A 17,092-nucleotide genomic window follows, 5' to 3' on the forward strand; every position below is an offset into this window, starting at 1 on the left:
TGGAAAATTATTAACTGAACAGCATCTAAGGAAAGATTGATGGCCTACACAAAACTGACTTTTCAGCTTCTCAATCTACTTAGTAATGAGAGAGAAAAGACTGGCATACTGTAAGGTAACATATTAGGCATATGTATGGATTTTTGAGCAAACTTCTAAAAATGGAGCCAATGCAAATTGTCATGAGTATTGTCAACAACTCCAAGTCTCTGAACTATTAACGAGGCTTATCCCATTTGCTACACCCATATTTGAAAACATATTTGAAAAAGAGATGCCAATGCTACAATCAGATTTCAGAGCTACTTTGCTACTGTGCTGATGTGTGGTTTTTTTTTTACTAGCCCATGCTCTAAAATGGTTTTAGTGCTTGTTTGCAGAGAACTCATTACCATCAGAACATCAGTAAACAGATCAGGTTGAGGATAAACAAAGAACTACCTTTCAAAGCTATAAAAGAAAGTGTAAAAAAACCCAAACATTTAAATCAGAAGGTCATCCCATCGCCTGTGGAAAACATGTTATCCTCCATCTTCTTTACAGTAACACAAATGGATCCAGTAAACTTCAACAGGCAAAAACAATCCTGAAGAGTTTGAGGATGCCATTTCTCTTCTGCTCAAAAGTTACATAAGACAAGTAAGTTTCATGGGGCTACACTCATTTGATAGATTTTGAAAGGTTTTAGTATTCATCTGCTCACTCCAATTCAGCAAGTAATTCACCTCTGAGGAGGGGATGAGAGAAAGCAGATCATATTAATCTGAACAGTATGAAAACAATTCATTAAAAGCAAACTTACTCTTCAGAAGAATCTGAGAAATACAGGTCAGTAAAATAAATTTCTATTCTTGTTCTGTGTAGGAACAGACTTTTAATTCATCAGAAGCAATTTTTCAATTCAGAAGTCAATTTTTTAACTGAATGTTTGAAAAAAAAATCAATTATGTTTCTAAAACTGCTAAGCCTTGGAATCAAGGCAGAATAGCACAAACAGAACTAGCTGCCTACAGCTGAAAAACAGGGATGAATTTGATACATAACAGCAGAAGCTCTGGGTTCATACTTCCTTTCCTACAAATAAATAGAATGCATCATTATGCTTATAAAAGTAGAAGCTCTTATGAGGTTAAAAATCTTTCTCATCACATAGAAAAGCAATACCAAAAATGGAACAAGAGGTATGCACTCCAACAATAATTTTGTCAAACTGTTTACAACAGAATGAAACTAACTCTCTGTGTACTTGAATTCTCATTCTCCCTATTTAGAATCACAGAATCATAGAATACTTTGGGTTGGAAGGGACCTTCTTACCCAAGTAGTTTTTACTTAACCTCTAAACTTTTATGATTAGTTCTAAATATTTCTACATAGTAAGAAAACAACATTTCTGAATTGAAAAAAACTGGCTTTTAAAAAGTTTGACTTTTAAAACAAGTTCTTTCAGTTAATGCAAGAAAGTTAATTGAAAATACAATGCTTTTTTGGTACCCATCGTTTTCAGAAACATCTTAACTATAGTCATTGAACTTCTGAAAACAGTTTATAATTTTGCAAATCAGTGCTTAATGGTTTCTCAAATGAGTTTGTAAGCATGCCAAATTCCCTCAACAGAGCATTTTTGAGAATGGAATAAAGGATTATTTACACAACTGCTCAAATGAAAACCTTTGCAATCACTTAAATTACACTTTTTCCCAGTCATAGTCAGACCTTTTTAGACTGATTTTAGAAAGCCCTGTCTTGCTTGCAGGAAGAAACTGCAATGGGCAAGGTTTCAGAGCACCAGATGAACAATATTTTAATCAAATAATAAAAGTTCAAACCAATTCAAACCACAGATTTTGGATTTACATTCCTTTTTTACAACAATTTTTGCTATGCAGGAAAAGGAATAAATTGATCCAGGAGGGAGATTAAAAATTCCCTATCAGAATATCACTGTAAATATTGCAAGAGCTCAAGAGGATAGCTAAAATTTGGAAATTAGGAATACAATAAAAGTACAAAGACTACTGCTGTCATATAACCAGCTGAGATTCACTAGATGTCTGTTCTATGACTTTGAAGTAGATTTCAAATGTCTGAGGCAACAACTTCATTTCTCTGTTGTTCTACAGGTTGAATAAAAAATATCTAGAACCAGACATCTCATTCAAGGATCCTTCACATTTCCATTCTCTCCACTGCTCTAAAATTTAAAATATACTTCTACTATGTCCAGGGAGAAATCAGAATGCATTACTTAATATTGCCAATCCTAACAAAAAACAACTATACATCTTTTTACCGTACTGCTTCAAATATTTGGAGTACATCATTAGGCCAGGTTAACTACAACACATAACGAGATGGATACACAGATATATAACACCCTGAAGCAAAGAGAAGTAGATGTTTGCATGGGCATTAATTTACTGGGTATTACAGTACTGGTAGCTAAGTTCACACCACTACTATTCAAATCTTTTCCCTGTTACATTAAACAGCAGAATTGCCTCTCCTGACAGGTGCAGAATAGGCAATCCTTTTAGGAAAGCAGATTTATAAGCCGAAAGACAGTTATTTCTTTTCCTGAAACAACTGCAGCCTTAAATTGGGTTACTGACACCTCAAGGTGCTGACAGAGAGCAAACATTCCTCTTCAAAGCCATAGCTACTTCACATCCACACTCTGGGAGGGCTACTGAGGGTGCTTGACTAAGAGTAACAGCCAGCAGGAGAATACAGGCAGTATTTTCATCACTGGGTATCACAGGCAGCATGAAGACAATGAACAATTCATGAGTGAAAAGCTCTTGTTGTTAACAGCAGCAAGAGCTGATTTAAACACCAAGCTCATAAACCCTTGACATGCAATAATTAATGGCTGAAGATGCATCAGTAAGACCTATTTGAGCCTTCTGCAACCCTTCACAGCAGCCTAGAAGGCTGAAGTGGACTAGAACCACTGAAATAGTTTTTCTTCCTGGGAGATTCACAGATGGTGACCCAGCACTTAGCTTTTCCATCACAGCAATACTCCTGCCGATCAGCACCCCAGAGCTATAAACTGACTCCAGCCTTTAATAAATCCCTGAAGAGCTGTGTTAGCTGGTCTTTCAACCCCAACACTACAGGACTTCTAGAGGAAAATCGAGGTCACATCAACACAGGTGTTCTAGGTGAGGAACTCCATTTCCTCAAGAAAAACAATTTGTCATGTGAACTACAGACCTTGCAAGCTCACCTTTACTCAGAAGAAACAGCTTAAAACTAAGCAATTTTAGGCTCCCTATTGGATCTAAATGGTCTTTTAAGAAATTAAAAGCTCAACTACCTGCAAATTTACATTGCAGTGGAACACTGTCACAGTAGTAGAGCGCAGGCTATTAGAATACTGTTTGCTGTCTGCAAGGAAAAGCTGTAAACAGCTCCTCATGTTTTAGGTACTCAGTCTTGTGACAGGATGCAACACGGCATGAAGGCTTCCAGCCAAAAGCAGCATCACTTGGCCTTACAAGGCATATGTTCACTAATGAACAAAGCATGAAAGCAGTCAAGAATTTCTAATAATCAAGAATTTGTACATTTCCAAAGGTTATTTTAAATAACTTGGCAGGTGCCAGAAAAACTGTACGTAGAATAGGACTTATTTTAAAGTTAAAATTCCTTCTGAAAAAAATTAAGTTTAGGGCTGTGAGCAAGCTCCTTTAAGAAATCATATGCACTAGATTAGACTATGTGGAAGTAAAACCACAGTAAGCTGTTTCATATTCTCAATGCTCATATTTTCCATCTTCCTTTTTAATGTTTCTGCATGGTTCAGAAAAGCAAATTGACTTCCAAAACGTTTTAGAAGTTCTACATTTAAATGTCCAACTGCAAACTCAGAATTTACCAGCTGAGACTGAACTAAAATGGATACTATCCTTATCAGTAGGTTGCTTTTCAAACAAATGTGTCAAACAATAGAATTTTCTGCAGACTATACTTTCTTTAGTCTGCACATGTCAACACGCACAAATGTCAGACAGCATTTGCTTTTGAAGTGTTTTGAGGAAATAAGCAAATTCTTCTTGAAAACACTGCTGAACACAGACAAAAGGGTTTCAAATTTACTCTCAATTCTGCTACTAAGTTAGAGGAGAAACTCAGGTGTCTGTATGAAAGAATTACAAACTTCAAGGAGAAATCTTTGACTACTTGAAGGTCAGGTAAATTCACCACCACAAAGTTAGCTACATATTTTTCATAGACAAAAACCTATGCAGGCTCTGAACAACCAAGTGAATAAATCTTATACAAGACATTCTTGACACCTTCCTTGTATGCTGTGAGAAATTGTTAAAGTTTTTGGGCTAAGACTCAAATGTTCTAAAATATCAAACCTCCATAAAGCTTCTGATTATCTTTTAGGTATGCATCAAAGCCACAAGCTAGAGTGAAATAAAATTGTTCATTAATTCTTCTAACCCTTTTAAAGATGACAGAAAATAACATAGGCAAATAGCCATCATTAAGGATGAATCACTAATGGGCAAGAATTTGATTTAAAGAAAAGCAGAGTCAGCTAATTACAGAAAAGAAATATTATAGAGGAGACTTCTGGAAACATTGGGTAAATTGCAGTCAATAGATTCAATCATCCTCATGTGAGTAACTGCAGAAACCTCTAATCCTGAAAACTTTGTACTGTAGATTAAAAATCCAGAAAGGAAGACTGAAGAAATACCGAAAGACTTTGAAGACCACTTCTTCTCTGCCTTCAATATATGTGGAAAATATTCAAAATGCTGTTTTAGATGAAAAGCTTTGCAATAAACACAAGCAAAGAAAAATTTATGATACATGCTGGGACTACAGGGTGTTTATCCTAGGGAAGCTGGCTGAATTCCACCTAGAGTAATAACAGAACTTGCAGACAAATCAAACACAGGTAGATATCAAGTCAAAAACTGCTGATAGGATAATGCATGTGACTAATCGTGAAGACTTAAAGAACTCCGATATATAATTTAAAAACATAAGGGCAACAGTCATTTAACACCTGCTGGGTTCTACTATTGCAAGTAAAATGAAGAATGGCAAAGAATTCAAACAAGTTAAGTTTTGCTTCCCATTCCTTTAAAAGTGGCACCACAGATAATTTAAAATAAAAATTGAAAAGCACCACACTTCATCGTGTTTCTCTATGAGAAACACCAAAGTTCTAACCAAAACAGATCAGCAGTTTTGCAGGGCTAAACACTTTTTCAAATACAGAGGAAACATCAGATCTCCATCAACAAAAGCCTAGCACCAACAAGAAAAAAAATCAGAACATATGTGTGTTTCTCTAGAAAGAAAAGACTGGTCAGATATGGAGAAAAAAAAAAGAAATTTTTTAATTTTGTGATACATTCATGAAATTTTTGCAATGTTTCTCACAAAAGCTTGTGCTCCTTTGCTTTATATCCATTGGCAAATAAAAAGTCAACCTAGAAAGCAAAAGGCTGTATTTATACAGAAAGGCCATATAGCTTTTAAGCATACATTCCCAGATAAGCCTTTTCTCACATCATAAAGCTGTCTGCTCAGCAGGTAACTTCTGCTGCTAACAACTGTTTTGTACTTAATTAACACACACAGTATTGCACTAAGGAGAAGATTCTTCACATCCGTCCTTCCCTTTCCCTCTTAGACTCACTTGCTTTAGATGCAGCTTTTCTTAATTCTGTCTTCCAGAGATCGTTGACAACACAAGTTTGAGAAATACCACACTTTTAAGTTCTTTGTTTCAATTGTAATCCATACAAATGTGCATGGGGTATAAAAAAGAACAACCACAATATTTTCTTCAAGGACCCTTGAATTTTTCCATGTAAATTTTATTTCTGAAACAGGCAATACTCATATTTTTGGTTCCACTCTGAAAAGGTGTATTGGTTTGAAAACAAACCAGTGGTAGATCACAAGTCAAGATTGAAATTAAAAATAAGTGAAATAATACAAGGAAAAGCACTGACAAAGTCAGATACAACCTAACACCCTGTTAGGGTGGTAGTAGCAGTCCAACTGAAGTAGTCCAGTTGAAGTGGTGATCCTGTGACGGTCTAGTCTCCAGCTGAAGATCCAGTGGTAGCTCTGGTCCTCTGGGAACCCAGTAGACAGGGCTAGCTCAGGCAGTTCCAAGGCCAGGTTATATCCCGGTGGGAACACCTGGCTCCTCCCTCCTGGGCAGAGCATCTCACAATGGGATGAGATAAGTCCATGAGTCACACGGTGGGTCCCTGATGGCCCATTGCCTGTCATGCTGGGTGGGTCGTTAGCAAGTGATAATAGCTAACGGATGGCCCATTGCCTGTCATCCGGAGTGGGTGATAGCAGCTAATGGCCCACAGCTGGTGGTAATAGAATACTTAACTACATCAATATTGCAACCTAGGACATTATCCACCCCTTATTCTATTACCAACTACACAGTTCTCACTTAAGATAAGGTCTCCTTGTGGGACACAACGGGTTTCTCCATCTGCCTGCATCACCCACCAAGTATAACCAGGTCCTTGGGCAAAAACCACTCCACGGATGGGTTTGCCTTTCCCTGAGGTGGGACTAATCCAAACAGTCTTTCCTAAAAACCTCTTACGTGTACCACAGGGACTTTATCTCCATCCACTGTGTGCAAAGGTTCAGACTCGGCAGGACCGGCTCGATTGATAGAACCCCTTGTGTTAACCATCCAGGTGGCCTTTGCTAAGTTCAGTTCCCAATTTTTGAAGGTTCCCCCGCCAAGTGCCTTCAAAGTTGTCTTAAGTAGTCCGTTGCACCGTTCAACTTTCCCGGCAGCTGGTGCATGATAGGGGATATGGTATATCCATTCAATTCCGTGTTCTCTAGCCCAGGTGCTTATGAGGCCATTCTTGAAATGGGTTCCATTGTCAGACTCGATTCTCTCAGGGGTACCATGTCTCCACAGGACTTGCTTTTCCAGACCCAAGATGGTGTTCCGGGCAGTAGCATGAGGCACAGGGTAGGTCTCTAACCATCCCGTGGTTGCTTCCACCATGGTCAGCACGTAGCGTTTTCCTTGGCGGGTTTGGGGAAGTGTGATGTAGTCAACTTGCCATACTTCCCCATACCTGTACTTTGACCATCGTCCACCATACCACAGAGGCTTCACCCGCTTGGCCTGTTTGATTGCAGCGCAAGTCTCACAGCTGTGGATGACCTGTGAGATGTTGTCCATAGTCAAGTCCACCCCTCGGTCACGAGCCCACCTGTATGTCGCATCTCTCCCTTGATGACCAGAGGCATCATGGGCCCAACGAGCTAGAAATAACTCTCCTTTGTGCTGCCAGTCCAGATCCACCTGTGACACTTCCACCTTGGCAGCTCGGTCCACCTGCTCGTTGTTACGATGCTCTTCATTAGCCCGACTCTTAGGTACATGTGCATCCACGTGTCGAACTTTCACGGTCAGCTGTTCTGCCCGGGCGGCGATGTCCTGCCAAATCTCAGCGGCCCAGATGGGTTTTCCTCTGCGCTGCCAGTTAGCCTTTCTCCAGCGATCTAACCATCCCCACAGTGCATTGGCTACCATCCAAGAGTCGGTGTAGAGATAAAGCCTTGGCCATTTCTCTCGTTCGGCAATATCCAAAGCCAGTTGGATGGCTTTAAGCTCTGCGACCTGGCTTGATCCGCCTTGTCCCTCGGTAGCCTGTACAGCTTGTCGTGTGGGGCTCCATACTGCAGCTTTCCATTTCCGATCTGCGCCTACAATTCGGCAGGAACCATCGGTGAAGAGGGCATAGTGTCTTTCACTCTCTGGCAGTTCATTATATGGGGGTGCTTCCTCGGCACGTGCTACTTGCTCCTCTGCATCTTCTGAAGATAATTTAAAAGTCTCACCTTCAGGCCAGTTTGTTATAATTTCCAGAATCCCAGGGTGATTTGGGTTTCCAATACGGGCGCGCTGTGTGATGAGGGCAATCCATTTGCTCCACGTGGCATCAGTGGCATGGTGGGTAGAGGGAACCCTTCCCTTGAACATCCACCCCAGCACTGGTAGTCGGGGTGCAAGGAGAAGTTGTGTTTCTGTGCCGATCACCTCTGAGGCAGCTTGGACTCCTTCGTAAGCTGCCAAGATTTCTTTCTCGGTGGGAGTGTAGTTGACTTCAGACCCTCTGTAACTTCGACTCCAGAATCCCAGTGGTCGACCTCGGGTCTCACCGGGCACCTTCTGCCAAAGGCTCCAGGACAGACCATGGCTCCCGGCTGCAGAGTAAAGCACATTCTTTACCTCTGGTCCTGTCCTGACTGGTCCCAGGGCTACCGCATGAGCAATCTCCTGTTTGATCTGGGTGAAGGCTTGCTGCTGTTCAGGGCCCCAGTGGAAATCGTTCTTCTTGCGGGTTATGAGGTAGAGAGGACTCACAATCTGGCTGTACTCAGGGATGTGCATTCTCCAAAAGCCTATGGCGCCTAGGAAAGCTTGCGTCTCCTTCTTGTTGGTTGGTGGAGACATCGCGATGATCTTACTGATGACCTCAGAAGGAATCTGACGCCGTCCGTCTTGCCACTTTACTCCCAGGAACTGGATCTCTCGGGCAGGTCCCTTGACTTTGCTCTTCTTGATGGCGAAACCGGCTTCCAGGAGAATTTTGATGATTTTCTCACCTTTCCCAAATACTTCCGTTGCTGTGTCCCCCCACACAATGATGTCATCAATATACTGCAGATGTTCCGGAGCCTCACCCTTTTCCAGTGCAGCCTGGATCAGTCCATGGCAGATGGTGGGACTGTGCTTCCACCCCTGGGGCAGTCGGTTCCATGTGTACTGCACACCTCTCCAGGTGAAAGCAAACTGAGGTCTGCACTCTGCTGCCAGAGGAATGGAGAAAAAGGCATTGGCAATGTCGATGGTCGCATACCACTTTGCTGCCTTGGATTCCAGCTCGTACTGAAGTTCCAACATGTCCGGTACAGCAGCACTCAGTGGTGGTGTGACTTCATTCAGGCCACGGTAATCCACTGTCAGTCTCCATTCTTCACTGGACTTACGCACTGGCCATATGGGGCTGTTAAAGGGTGAGTGAGCCTTGCTGACCACCCCTTGGCTCTCCAGTTCCCGAATCATCTTATGGATGGGGGCCACAGAGTCTCTGTCAGTGCGGTATTGCCGGCGGTGCACTGTTGCTGTAGCAATTGGTACCCGCTGTTCTTCAATTCTCAGTAGTCCTACAGCAGACGGGTTATCTGGGAGACCAGGCAGGGTATTCAGTTGTCTTATGTCTTCTGTCTCTACAGCTGCTATCCCAAAAGCCCAGCGATGTCCCTTTGGGTCTTTGAAATATCCACTCCTGAGATAATCTATGCCGAGGATGCATGGGGCGTCTGGACCAGTCACAATGGGGTGTTTCTGCCACTCGTTCCCAGTTAAACTCACTTCAGCTTCCAGTACAGTCAGCTGCTGGGATCCTCCTGTCACCCCAGAAATGGAAATGGATTCGGTCCCCACATACCTGGATGGCATCAGGGTGCACTGAGCGCCGGTGTCAACCAAAGCCGTGTATCTTTGTGGGTCAGACGTGCCAGGCCATCGGATCCACACAGTCCAATAGATCCGATTATCCCTTTCCTCTACCTGGCTAGAGGCAGGGCTCCTCTAATCCTGTTTTTGGTGCACGATGTTCTTCTCCTGTAAATGTGTTCCTGAGGTCCCTTCAAGAGGATCAGTCATATTATTGCTTCCATTCTGTCCGGAGTTCTGTCCACAAGAGACTGGGGCAGTGTTGTACCTAGATGAGCCTCCTGAAGTGGATGTTTCCTTTTTCAATTCACGTACCCGGGCTGCTAAGGAGGAGGTGGGTTTCCTATCCCACTTTCTCATGTCTTCCCCATGCTCCTGAAGGAAAAACCAGAGGTCACGTCGTGGAGTTTGTCTTCTTTCCCTGGCTGGAGTACGTCTGCTCCTGATGGCAGAGACTCTGGTTGGTTTCGGTGTGGCATGAAAAAATCCTTCTTTGAGCTCTTTCTTTAGTTTCTGGTGGCTCTCTTCAATTAAGCTCCGGACTTGCTCGGCCAGGTTTGTTTCTACCGATGAGACCTGGGTCCGTAGTGGAGCGGTGACAGTGTCCTCATAAATTCTCAGTTTGTTTGTCAACACGCCCACCTGGTCTTCGCCTTCCCTCCACTGCAATGTTGCCAGGTAACGAGAGTATATCTCTGGTCCGAGCCGCGCGAATCTTAGCCACATTTGTGAAGTGCACCGGACATTATCTGGGCTCTTGGGGAATCTCTCATTGTCCGAGAAAATGATCTCTAGCACAGCCAATTCCCTCAGGCATCGGATACCTTGTTCTATTGTGTTCCATTTTCTTTGGTGCATCTGGAGGTCTTCTTTGCAGAGGTATCTGTCCCGTACACTCGCCAGCAATCTCCGCCAGAGGCTGAGAGTTTCCTGGGTTTTCCCAATCCCCTGGTCAATGACCACATCCTGAGACAGGGATCCCAGTTGCCTGGCCTCACTTCCATCCAGAATGGTGTCATTAGCAGCGGCATCCCAGATGCGGAGCAGCCAGGTTAAGATGGACTCGTTTGCCTGCCGGGTGAATTCCCTCCGTAGGTCCCGCAGCTCCCCCAGGGACAGAGAGCGAGTGATGATCTCCGGCTCTGTCTCTTCTGCTTGGTGAGATGGTCCTGCCGCATCCTCATCAGTCGCTATGCGGATTGATTTGCTCTTGGATTTCTTTTTCTGGACGGGGGCAACTGATACAGGCTTCGGCTGTTCTGATTTGCTTTGTTTCTCCCCCTCAAGAAGACAAAATATTGTTCTGATCTTCAGCATGAGGTACACGATGCTGGTCGCAGAGAAAAAGGAAAACAGAACTAACAAAAAGATTATGCCATCCCTAGCATCCAGAGAGAACTCAATATCCTCAAAAACGGCTGTGCCTGACCTGAAAGGCTGGAAAAAACCGCTCTCTCCTCCTAGCCCCAGAGGGTGGGTGCGATTGCTGAGGAGGTCCCAGATGGAGCAGCTCAGGTTAGGCCAGGCAGACAAAGTCGAGTATATATAACGAATGGTATTCATCGCCTCACAGGTTACTATGCAATAGGCATAATAAACCAATAGAGCAATTTTCATGCTATGCCCTGATCGTAACAAGAGCAATACGACGGGCAGATAGCTTCCCATTTGAGGAAAGATATAGAGAGCGAGATAAAGCACCCATATAGATAAGCTGAGCATCATGGTGCTAGGATTTCTGAGTTTCCCCAGGTTGTGCCCCACGTTGGGCGCCAAAATATGTATTGGTTTGAAAACAAACCAGTGGTAGATCACAAGTCAAGATTGAAATTAAAAATAAGTGAAATAATACAAGGAAAAGCACTGACAAAGTCAGATACAACCTAACACCCTGTTAGGGTGGTAGTAGCAGTCCAACTGAAGTAGTCCAGTTGAAGTGGTGATCCTGTGACGGTCTAGTCTCCAGCTGAAGATCCAGTGGTAGCTCTGGTCCTCTGGGAACCCAGTAGACAGGGCTAGCTCAGGCAGTTCCAAGGCCAGGTTATATCCCGGTGGGAACACCTGGTTCCTCCCTCCTGGGCAGAGCATCTCACAATGGGATGAGATAAGTCCATGAGTCACACGGTGGGTCCCTGATGGCCCATTGCCTGTTATGTGGGGTGGGTCGTTAGCAGCTGGTAACAGCTAATGGATGGCCCATTGCCTGTCATCCGGAGTGGGTGATAGCAGCTAATGGCCCACAGCTGGTGGTAATAGAATACTTAACTACATCAATATTGCAACCTAGGACAAAAGGTGAACAAGAAGAAAAGAACTGTCACATAAAAAGCTAAAAAGGCAGAGTAATAAATGCAGAGTTCTGGAAGTCCTTTACAACTTGGGAACATTTTCCAAGACTGGACAAGGCAAGAAGAAACTGATAGGGAGAAGTTGCTAGAATAGTTTGCAAACAGACCAATATGGTAATGGCTCTTCCTCAGGACTAGAGTCCTGGATCTTTGTTCCTGTGGCATCTTGGTCTTCAACAATGGTACTGATATTTCCACAGGAAATGGGGTTAAACTCCAGAATTCAGACTTCAGATGAGCTACAGAGGTTTATATGATGACCTGTGAAGCCTGATATTACAGAGAAGTTACAGATGTATGGATACTGTCCATTTTGAACAAAGGCTGGTTTCACTCTGAGACATTCTCACCACAGAGTTACACTCTCCTTTTCCTTTTCAGTGCCTTTTCCCCTTTGCTACTCAAGCAAGCAAACTATCCCTAAATCTGACAAGGAGCAGCCATGACCAATTCAGGTCCATGCAAGCAGATTCCCCCTCCTACCCCGTTGCCCTTACATCTGCATCTCCTAGCTTGCTACCATAGCAACAAAAATTAAGATAACAGGTAAAGTAATGACAGAATGGAAAACTGATCTGCTACTGCTGGATTCAAGACTATAGAACAAGAGGAGGAGAAAGCAGTAGAAGAACCCACCAATGTAAGAAATATAAAGCAGCCCATATAATTCAAAGAGCCTGGGACACACAGTATCCCCTACCCATGTAATATCTTTCTGTGACTGTAAAAGCAGACAATTATCAATAATGGACCGAATCACAGAGATTTTAATTGGCCATAAAAATACTTCTTCCCAAATTTCAACTTAATTGAAAAATACAAAAATTTACATTCAAGTTCACATTTGGTCAAAACCAGCAGTATGGACAAGTTCTACAGAAACAACAGTCCTACTTTGTTAACAGTTTCAAAAATGTGCACTTTAAAAAAACAAAAAAACAAACCTATCATGCTTTGAGTTAATTTGTGAAAGATAATGCTTGAAAAACAAAAATCAATAAATTTCAAAAAAAGTCACTTAAGACCGTGGAAATAATTTAAACAAATTCATTTTCAAAAGAAAATGCTAAATTTTCATTATCCTGTAATAAATCCCTTTCAAATGCTGCTGAATTTTATTTCATAGTATTGTAGAAGAAAAATGGCAGATTGACTCACACATTAAATTTCAAGACTATACTCTTAAAGCTAGTGATTCCAAAACACGTTTTCCATCTGGCCTAACTTGAGAATTTTCATCCTAGTATGAGAAAGGTTTGACAAATGTAAATAAAATAGCCATATCAAGATGCAGAGAATGCATCAGTAAGGTAAAAAATAAAATAGAATTTAGAATTTCTTATTTGTTGTGCTGCACTGCAGTCCAAAGAAAACTGAAGAGTGAGATATGCAATTTGAGGCCGAAAGATTATTTCCTGGAAGAGTTCACTTGTTTACCCAGTTACCTATAGGTGTGATGATAATTTTATGGATAGTTACATAGAGAAAACAATCAGCAGAGCTTTCAGTATAGCAGGTATGTATCAGACTTCAGAAAATTACTTAAATTTCTTCAAATATTTAGGTGCTTATTACTACGTCATTTTTTTCCCAGAAACTGTCAGGCACTTTATAAAAAAACAGCTAGTGTATTTAATTTGACACATGATTTTTGAAGGTATAAAGCTTGTAGCAACTTAAGCTTTTTTACAATTCAAAATTAATTCCTGACTAGAAGCCAAGAGACAAACAGGTCACCATAAAAAGGTTAATCTGTCAGAAAACATTACAGAAAGGAATATGATGGAACTGTTTTGGAAATTCAGCTATATATTAATTGGAAATCACAAAATTTGAGCAATAAGGTCACTGTTAGAATTTAAATTAAATCAGATCAGAGATCAGATCATTTATAAAATATATTTTAGAATTCTGTGCTCCAAGACATTTAAAACTACTTTTCAGTACATTTTCTGAAAGATTTTCATCTTCTCTGAAAGCACTAGAATCTTTACAAGAAGAGTAGACATGTCTGAGAAGCCACACCATGGTTAAAGATTTATCAACACACTATTACTGTGTAAGTAGCTGCACCTCCAACATGCCAGCCTTCTGCTCTGCCAGCAAAAATCTACACAGCAATGAAGAAACATAATCAGAGAACTGACACAACTGAAAAATAACCAAGGACAGTTGTGTTTATTCAGCCACATCAGTCTCTCAGTGCAGACCCAGACCAATCAGGTATTCTCCCCAACAGAAGCTATTTCTGCTGAAACCTGTTATCTCATTAAATTCACCATTAGAGTCAACAGCCACAGAAGAGGTGATTGGGGTACCACAAAAGAAGTATCAGTGAAGCTACAGCTTGAGTGGCCATAACAAGTAAACCCAGAAGTGAAAATTTTTCTCTACTTTTTTTACCCTAGACTTTTTCCTCATTAGCTTCTACTGTTAATAAACAGTAATAGGCAGCAATTTTGGATATATTTTCCCTGTCCTCTAAACTGATAATTGTTCCAATTAGACCTTTTAAGCACTGAATTTAAGAGTACATGTTTGATCTTTTCAAGTTGACTGGAAAAGAAGCCACTCAAACATGAAACAGAATTTACCCATTTTACCCTGCTGAACTTCAGAACTGGACCAAAGAGTCCTTCAAAACTCAGTCTGTGAAAACTAATCTATGAAAACTGCTAAATCACACTTTTGGCTGTCCGTCGCATTAAACTTTGGTTCTTCAACTTGCTTCAATCAAGCTTAAAAAAAAAAGTGGGAGATGCAACACAGAGGAGGCTTTGCAAGAACTCAGTTGTTAAACACCTCACTGCACAGCCAGTGACTACACAGTGGTAGTTTAATATATCATCTTTTGTCTGACAAGGATGCTTTAAGGATACTGTGTTTATTGTAGAAACACAGAAAATGAAACTCATGCTTTCTTAGGTCATCTGGATGGAAGGTTGATCTGAATTCCAGCTCACTGGCCTAGATAACTCTTTTCAAGATATCATACTGAGAGTGTAAAGGTAAATTTAGCAAAACTAGTAGCAGGATCCTTTATCCACTTGGATACTATACTTCCCAATACTCAGAGGCAATCATAGTAACAGTTTAATGAGATCTGCACCAATACCTAAAAGGATTCTTATGGAAACTTATTTAATAGTTGCAGGCAACTGAACTGGTCCAACAGGATGCTGAAGGAATATGGAATACACATCTGGAGTATTGACCCTGGCTGGATGCCAGGTGCCCACAAAAGTCTCTCTGCCCCTCTCCTCCTCAGCTGGACACAGAAAATATAACAAAGGGTTCATGGGACAAGATAAGAGCAGGAAGAGATCTCTCACCAGGGACCATCACAGGCAAAACAGATTCATGATGGGGAAATCAGTTCAATTTATTACCAATCAATTCAGAGTAGGAGGTGAAATAAAACCACATCTCGAAGAAACCTCCCACCCATCCCTTCTCCACAGGCTAAACTTCACTCCCAGTTTTCTCCACCTTCTCCTCTCCCCAGCAGCACAGGGGAATGGGGAATGGGGGTTACAGTCAGTTCATCACATCCTGGCTCTGCCTCTCCTTCCTCCACAGAGGGAGGATTACTCACACTTCTCCCCTGCTCCCACAGGAAACAGCCCTTGACAAACTTCTCCAACCTGAGTCCTTCCCACGGGCTGCAGTTCTCCATGAACTGCTCCAGCATGTGTCCCTTCCATAGGCTGCAGTCCTCCAGGGACAGATTGGTGTAGCATGAGTTTCCTATACAGTACCCCAGAGGGTACTGTAAGGGATGGGCTCAGCCTTGGCAAGTGGCAGATCCCTCTGAGACATGGCTGCCATTGGTTCCATTGGACACAGGGGAAGTTTCTAGCAGCTTCTCAGAGAAGACACCTCTAACTCACTAGCAAAACCTTGCCACACAAACCCAGCCACACAATCCAGTGACACAGCAGTAACACACATGCAGTCATTGAGTGCTCCCTTTGCTCTGAGAGACACCCAAAGCAGACAGACCTGACCAAGGCGTCAAAAATTGCTGGAACACATGCTGCACTCACCTCCTCTGCAGGTTTACAGCCATCTGGATGGTCCACTAGCACTGGTGGCAAAATCCCAACACATTGCTGTAGAGCACCTGCGGCAGGAACCATAGAGCAACAGACTGGCCTAAGCCATCCCGACATGAACGTAGAAGCAAAAGGGGTCTTCCACCAGCAAGGTCTTAAGGCTGTCCTAGAGGAAAAACAGAAATTCAGATTAGTTCCTAGCTCAGTTCTGGCAGAGCTTGAGGTGGAAGGGGAAAGAAGTTTCTCATTTAAGATTTCAAAATCTAAAATGCTATGCAAGGGAGAAGGAGTCAAAGATTGTTTCTAAAAAGAGGCAGTGAACTGAGCCTGTGAGGAAAACAACATATGCAGGGTAGAGTGGAGAGGTGGAACAAGTCATCAACATTTTTTAGCCTTCCAGATGATATGATTTAAGTGGGAGGACTGCCTGTCCTCCCAAATAAGCCGTTATCTATTTTTGAGTTCTATATATGTCGTCCTCTATCCAATCATGAATACTTAGCACAACAAACTATGAATTGTTCTCAATAAGGCAAGAAAACAGCCTCCTCCACAAACAGCACACATTCACATGAGCAGCTCCCCAGATGATCACTCTTTTGGACTAAAGATTTCTATACATATTCTAGTTTATAGATGTTGGCTTTTTACATTCTTTCATCTCTCGCCCACAAGTTAAACATTAGCATTTATAATGACAGCTTTTGCAAAAAAAAAAAAAAAGTATTATGACACTAACACAGACTTGACACTTAAGAAGCAACGTTTTTTCACTCCTAGAAAAAAAAAGTGACACCTGAAAAATGATGCCTGAGCCTTTCCAAGTCTTATCTGTTAAAACTTTAGCAATATTGAATGAATTCCTTCAAATCTCTTCCTTTGCCCAGTTAATACAACAAAGTCTGAAGGAAATTCCAAGCAGCTGAAAAGTAAAGAATGCATCTTAACATTCAAGAGAGATTTGTTCAATTTTTAATGCAGTTGTAATTTGTCTACACTTAGGTAATATTTGCCATATATTATACAAGCTTGTATCTTGCATTTGCCTTATTACACCTGAACCTACTATGTTACTCAAGTTTCTTGCTCTGCCAGTTTAAACTGTTACTTCTATGTATCTTTCAAGGTATTTTTCATGCCAGATGAAAAACTTTGTACAAGGGAGAAAAAAAAAGATGCTAACACTATAGTAA

At 41.8% G+C, this 17,092-nt stretch overlaps 1 protein-coding gene across 2 annotated transcripts in view; it reads right to left on the bottom strand.

Moving 5' to 3' along the window:
* The window catches only part of GALNT1 (polypeptide N-acetylgalactosaminyltransferase 1), a 90,324-nt gene that overhangs the window by 48,666 nt on the left and 24,566 nt on the right, over window positions 1-17,092 (bottom strand). The window contains exon 2 of one of the 2 annotated variants that reach the window (XM_085052251.1): window positions 15,891-16,060. The gene's annotated coding sequence lies outside the window, so the exon portion shown is untranslated. Of the gene's footprint in view, window positions 1-15,890; window positions 16,066-17,092 lie in introns of both variants that reach the window. The other variant, XM_085052250.1, reaches the window with a different exon arrangement.

The sequence above is a fragment of the Lichenostomus cassidix genome, chromosome 2, assembly GCF_008360975.1.
Source record: "Lichenostomus cassidix isolate B80296 chromosome 2, HeHo_3.0, whole genome shotgun sequence".
Taxonomy (NCBI): Eukaryota; Metazoa; Chordata; class Aves; order Passeriformes; family Meliphagidae; genus Lichenostomus; species Lichenostomus cassidix.